A 6,633-nucleotide genomic window follows, 5' to 3' on the forward strand; every position below is an offset into this window, starting at 1 on the left:
CATCCCTGCCCAGCCAGCCGCCCCTTGAGGAGGTCGCTGGCAGAGCTCAGAACCTCGGTCTCACCCCACCTCACCCACCCCCAGCTCTTCTTATCCTTCGGATCGCAGTGTTCAGCCCTCTGCGTGACAGCTGTCCCCTCCCTTGAAGGACGGGCATTAGTCACCCTTCTCTGTGTCATCGTGGCACTGAGCTGACTCCGTTTACCTGGGTCTCTTCCCTAAGAAATCGTGAGTCCCCTGACAGGGCAGGGACGATGCCCGGCTCCCCGAGGCTTCCCGCTGTCACAGCCAAGGGCCGGCAGCCAGAGGTGCTCAGTGAGCACAGCTTGTGGGGACAGGTGGCTCCCGAAAGGGCCCAGGCACCTGCCCTGGTTGCTTCATCATTCTCCGATGTGACTAAAAGGCATTTGCTGGTTCAAAACTCAGAGCTAAAGTTATTTTACAGAGTCCTCTTAAGATGACACAGCGGTGCACGGTCTAACGAATCCTTTTATGAAATTACCTCTGGAATGCAAAGTACCCAATGCTCCAAAAGTCCACTAAATCTCTTACCTACTGTGAAAATCAACCGTGTTTGCTTCTCATGGTAAAAGTTACACGATGGCCTTTGACATAATGCAATTCGAGTCTATTGAACCCAAGCCACGGGCACAAGCTGCCTCGTTCAGGGTGACATCTCCTGTGGGCCAGCCTGGTGTGATGCGGGAGGGAAGACGGGGAATGGGGGGGCCTGGGAGACGGGAGGCCCCGGAAGGCGCTGAGACGGGCCGAGGGCCCTGGAGGGACCAGGGCGGGCCGGGGTCGGCTGGCACGCCCAGCACACTGATGTTCAATGTGCATAATGTAAGCTCATCATTATCAGGCACGATTCTGTTTCACAGGTGCCAACATGTCATGACATAAGAGAAGTGGATGCGGACATTCAACAATCAGTTTCTCTGTGGGCTTCATCAGATATCTCAAAATGCCCCCAAAGGGGGTGGGGACACCCCAGATGTGGAGAACAATGGCCCCAGCACTAAGGGAAGCAAAGCCTCACTCAGAGTGTATATTTGGGGTACATCATTTGGGGTGCTGGACCCTGGGTTCAGTTCCAAGGGCAAAGCCAGGATGGGGGGTCCTCCTGTTCCACGGCCTGAACTCCAGGGAGCAGCTCCTGCCCTGAGCCGCCAAGTGGGTTCAGGGTTGGAAGGCGGATGCCGGTGTGGCCGAGGTGTGTGTGTGACCCTGTGTAAGGACAGTCCGGTGTCCATCTGGGATGGAGTAAAAGGCAGACTGTGTCAGTGCCGCAGACAAAGGCACGGGCGCCCCGCCATAGCCAGTGCGGCCCCAAAGCCCTGGTCGACCATGCACCTCCCTCTGCGAAAGTGTCCTTATTCCCCTCAGACAGGACACACTTGGCCTTCCCGGACACCTTCCCCAACCCCTCTGACCCCGCCCGTGCCCCGCCCGTGCCCCACCCCTCCCCTGCTCGCAGCGGTGACCTGCTAGCATTGCCCCACGCTGAGCTACTACGGGACATTTGGGGCAGCGTTCGCTTCTTCGAGTGTGTTGCTATTATGGATAAAGCGGTCTGATAACATCGGAAGGTTAAATCCTACTGTTTATGGAGCATTAACTCTGAAACCAAACGTTCTCGGATTCCTGTCTCCTGAAGCAGCGGTTCCTGATGTGTGGGTGGCAGGCCCTGGGGGGGTATCAGGGCTCTGTCCTACTCCAAGTGGTCACAAGTACCATTTGCATACTAAATAAGTCTCACGTACCAAAGCTTGACTGTCACTTAACTGTGTCCCATGAGGCTTTGGGATCAGCAAGTTACGACTTCACCTAAGTATCTCTCAGTCAGTCGGCACCAACTCGCGCTCATCACCCCACAGCCGCCACCCTAACTGCTGCCCGCACGGGAACCCTGAGCGCGGTGCGATGCGGAGCAACTGCCCCGTGACGCGGCATCTTTGGGGAGACTCAATGGATTCAAAGTGAGATATTTATCATCAGAAGTTCGTGGAGGCGACTGAAGGAGGAGCCAGTGACAAGGCACCGGGAGACCCCGCGTGGAGAGCACTCGCCTGGGAATTCTGTTTTCGAGGTTCTTGTCTGCGACTCCGCTCTCCTTATGTGCCAAACCGCCCTCCTGCGATGGACCAGCAGCAACGCAGCCAAGAATCCGCCTCCGGGCCCCCTTTCCGGGCGCCCCCGGGGCCCGCCCCGAGCTAAGCACGCGCGAGCTCCCCGCCGGTCTCCGGCCACGCGCGTGGGCCTCGGGCGGCCCCGAGGACGCGGTCCGAGGGCCTCATTCTGGCTGCATCCGTGTGCGAGCGACAAGACTGAGCGGATGTGAGAGAGGGGGCCGGCCACTGGCCCTGACGTCAGGCCGGGTAAGAGTATGGCTGGTCCACAGCCACCCTTGGCATCCAAGGCCTGGGATGAGTGTGCGCTCGCGCATGCGCCCTGCACCCCTCCGGCCCGCTGCCTGCGCTTGGCTCCGGCTGCCGTTCGCGTGCTCGGTTTCGGCCTTTATATAACCCCAGGGGGGAAACCCATGGTCCAGTGGCTTCTCTGCCAGGAGGCGAGGCGGGCAGACCAGATCCCTCCCCCGCCCCGCCCGGGAGACAGAAATGCAGACCCCTCCCCTCCCTCCAATCAGAACGGCCCCTTTCATCTCTTTATCAAATGTATTTATTTTGTTACCCAATTCTCTAAATTTGTACAGCACGTCTATCTGCGGTTAAGGAATGAATTTGAAATCCACCGCTCTGGTTTTCACTAATATGTAAAGAAACTGCTTTCCCTGAGTCAAAAATGCATTCATTTTGTAAGTGATTAAAAGGCTGAATGTATCATTGTTCTAAACCTTCCTTCTGAGAACAAACAATCCCTACAGACGCTGTAGCTTTTTCTGCGCAATTAAAAAATGACCTAAGTTCTCGACAGGCTTAGCGCAAGGCGGGGGGAGGGGGAAGGGGGGTTCAAGTGACAGGGCGGGGTCGGCTGACCTACCCTAGGGCACTGAGTGGCTTTGAAGAAGCACTCAACCACTGCAGTCTGCATCTGTCACCTGGGGGTGACCGCTCTCTCCTGTGACAGATTCTCGGGTCCCCAGGGCTGTAACTGCCACCTGCATTCCGAAGATTCTCCAACAATTCCTCTGTGGGACCCGCCTGTGCCCAGCAGCCACTCCAGGTGCCGAGGGCTCCCAGATGGCAGACAGACAGCTGAACCCTCTGCCGCCCTGTCCCCCACCTCCACACACACACCTGTACCCTATCTTGATTGGCAGCTCCAACACCTCCGGGGCTTCCGCATCAAGAAACCGAGGGCTCACGGAGGGGCCCCTCTGAGGAATCGCCTCCCCGAGCTCTTTCAAGCCCGACCCCGCCCAACCACCCCGCGAGGGCCTTACCTCAGCCTCGCCCCCTTGACGGAGCGGCTGCGGTCACTGCCCATCTGGCCTTCGGAGACCCACAGCCCTTTCTCCCAAGCTCTCCTTCCCACCAACAACTGCAAATCTCTCTTCTGCGTGAAATACCACCGGCTACTCACTACAGACAGACTCCAGTTACAGCTCCTGGGGCGGGCCGCGTGCCCAGGCCCCCAGCCACCCCTCCAGGTCCATCCCAAGGCCTACCCTTTCCTCTGACACCCAGCGGTGGGGGGCTGCCTACTCAGGTCAGGCCACTGCGCCTACTGGGCATTGCTGTTCCCTGGACACAAAATCCCAACCATCCCTACGAGGCCACTGAACAAGGACCTTGTTGGTTTTCCCAAGCCCAGCCCAGTTTCCAAATCCTCAGTGATGCCTATGCTGCTGCCACAGAGAGACTCGTGATAACCAGGGCACCCTCCCCCCGCCTCTGCTCCCCACACCTGGCAGCAGGCTTTGGTGTGGCAGGCGTGAGCAGACATCGTGGGCCCAATGTCCACAGGTGGCTGCGGTAGAAACGTCCTTCTACTGAAAACGGGAGCGGAAGACCTTGACGGTCCTCAGACCCACTTGGGGAAAGACTTTCTTCAGTCAGTCGGGTTTACAGATGAAAATTTCCTTTAAGAAAATGTTTCAGTGTCTCAAACTAATTACAGTTTGTAGTATATCCATGTTTAACGAGAAACAAATAATAGTAACATTATAATCGTCCCAAGAGGAACTTGATATTGGGTCTAAAACAGAATTTAATTCTAGTAGCTAGAGAGAATTCCCTAAGGAAGTCGACGAGAAAAGGTCTTCTGGGTACATTGCTAAGAAAGAGGCATAAAGGTCGTTTATCACCCAGAGAGTAATATTATTTTTAGCCCTATTTTCCCTTCATTCTTTTAAATCACAAAGTACGAATAAGGAGCAGAAAACCTGGAATTGCAAAGTAACTCAGAGTGGAGGAAGGCGGACGAAGTAGTCTATTCATATGACCTCAGAGACTTAGGTACTAAAGACACCCTCAGTGTCCAGCCCCCAGTCCGACCCAAGGGCAGGGCTGGTGTGCGTCTTTATTTGTTCTGTAGGCTTACATGTCCAGAATCCTATAAGGTTTTAGGATGCCTTCAATACATACTTTTTTGAAATAAAAATATTTCCTATTAAAAAAAAAAAATTCCAGGAAGGCTGACAGAGCCCGGACTCCACAGAGACCCACCGTCCAGCTGACAGGCCAGTGCCGAGGGGCCCCCTGTGTGGGGGCCGCGATTTCCACCTAACTGCACAGATTTGCTGAAGTATCTCTGCTAATAACTTCGTTGCTTCGTCTCAGAGACACGTGCAGCTTCGCGACCGGGTTCTACCCTCTAGACAGGCTTCTTCATCTTTACGTTATCTTTTCTCGTCACTCCTTTACGATTCCCTTTCTTTCCATTTTTTTTTTTCCAGTTTTATTCGTCACCGATGTCTCTCTTTGTTTCCCACAAGATCGAAGTGCTTTTTCCACTAGGCACGTGCATCCTCCATTCTCAGCTATGGGTAATGGTGGAAGGTGGTGTCTGGGGAGACATGTTGCTCAACAGAATCAGTAACTGGCAATAGGATTCTAAATAGTGATCCAGCCCAGGAAAAAGCGAAGCACAGTTTATATTCCTTAGCCTTTTTTTTTTTTTTTTTGCCATAAAAGACGTTCAGGGTCCATTTTAGTGCACCTTTCGTCTCTCTTCAAATTCAGCCCGTGAAGCGATTCTCCAGCCTAGCACTCACCGAAAGCCGTGCCCACACCAGGCCTTGAACGGCCGGACGAGCCTCACGGCCGTCCTCTGCGAGCTGTTCCTCGTCATTCACTTAGGTGGTGTGTGGGACAGTGGATCCCGGCGGCTGCCTGTCACGGCAGAGTGCTCGCTTTGTGCCGGGGACTGTGCTGCCTTTGATTGGTGACAACCCTACGAGGTCAGCATTGTTACACCCATTGTGCAGATGAGGGGGCTGAGGGTCCAAGTGCCTAAACGCTTTGCCCAGAGTCGTCGTGGCGCAGGCGGGTTCGGGCTCCCGTGGGGGTGAAGGAACCCCCAAAGAATCACCGCACATGCATCTGCTTTGCCCCTTCGGCCACACAGAACTGGCGCCGTAGCCTCCCAGTAGGCTGGCCAGTCGCCCACAGTGGCCCCCTCACCTTCCCACCAGGACTGGCCACTCCCCTTGAAGTCGCAAAGCCGATTTGTGCAGACTCCATGGCACCAGCCCGATGAGTCACCTGAGGCACAGAGCTCCCTGTCCTTGTGACCGAGGCCCCACGGACCTCCACCGCGGGCTCTTCAGACATCAGAGCAGAGACCGGGCAAGAAATGAGAGAACCCCAGAACGACAGACTCTCCACCTGCGGGCCTTCAGACTCTCTTAACTCTAACCTTTGACGCATTTCTGGGTTCTGGCGACTCCCTTGGATCTTCATTAATTGAAAAGACAAAGCAAAACAAGAAGCAGACCTGCAGAAAATGAGAACTCCCTTCCTGGAATGTTTCGTAGCTTTGGGAGGGCCCGGACACCCTCCACATCCCTGTTTGTAATCACAGCTTTAAACTCACTTCACTGAGCCCACATCTCCACCGGCTGCCATGCCAGGACCTTCCACATACACCGGCCTTTGTGGCACCAGGGACCGGTGCTCCTGTGAGAATCTGGCGCCTGACGATCTGAGGCGGAGCTGAGGCGGTGATGCCGGCGCTGGGGAGCGGCTGCAGATACAGATGAAGCTTCGCTCGCTCGCCCGCCGGACACTCACCTGCCGCTCACCTCTGCCGTGCGGCCCAGTACCAGTCTGGGCCTGGGAGTTGGGGACCCTTGATATACACCATAGGAGTTTCACCCACCCAGGACGAGATGCTGGCCAAGGCTTCACCATCGGCAGTGGACAGCAGCACCAAGCTCCCAAAACAGTGATGTCTGAACAGGTGGAAATGCATTCACGCCAGCTGCTCCCCTGTTAATTCAAGAGAATGCATAACATCAAGAAAGTAGTCACCTGCGTTTTTGTGTGTTTGTAGTTTATACTTCTCTCTCTCTCTCTCTTTTTTTTTTTTTTTTTTTTTTTTTTTATGGGGGAAGAAAAAGTTCTTTTGGAATATACAGGGTTCTTAGAAAATGAGAAGACATTATGTCCTTAGAAGTTTCAGCGAATATTTTATTGATGTCTTGCTCTGTAGGTGAGGTTAGACTTTTGA

Source organism: Pteropus medius, unplaced genomic scaffold, assembly GCF_902729225.1.
Source record: "Pteropus medius unplaced genomic scaffold, Ma_sr-lr_union100, whole genome shotgun sequence".
In the NCBI taxonomy this organism is placed as follows: Eukaryota; Metazoa; Chordata; class Mammalia; order Chiroptera; family Pteropodidae; genus Pteropus; species Pteropus medius.